This window comes from Prorops nasuta, unplaced genomic scaffold, assembly GCF_024137725.1.
Source record: "Prorops nasuta isolate Cenicafe-Biocafe unplaced genomic scaffold, Cenicafe_Pnas_1.2 PNAS00002, whole genome shotgun sequence".
NCBI lineage: Eukaryota > Metazoa > Arthropoda > Insecta > Hymenoptera > Bethylidae > Prorops > Prorops nasuta.
This window is the reverse complement of record NW_027116799.1, coordinates 3071003-3071323: the sequence shown is the minus strand read 5'-3', so window position 1 is coordinate 3071323 and position 321 is coordinate 3071003.

Below are 321 nucleotides of genomic sequence, written 5' to 3'. Positions count from 1 at the left end.
AACGAGAGGGAATTGATGGTGGGTGAGCAAATAATGTTTCCAATGATGCCATAGTGGAGGAGCAAGAAATTACACAAGTTTCGTAAAAAATGGCAATTCCAAAATAACTAATATATTAAAATATTCCCGTCTTCCTCTTTGTGCTTCAAAATTAACAAGAATTTATCACATGTTTTTTACAGTTATTTGACTACAATTTAGTGTGTTGTGTTTTTGTTTATATCTAACTCACTTCATGAAATATCGATTTCTTGTCGATTATAGGATCTTTTCTCGCTGGAAAAAAAATATTGATGGAAGAGGAAAGAAAAGACCATATCG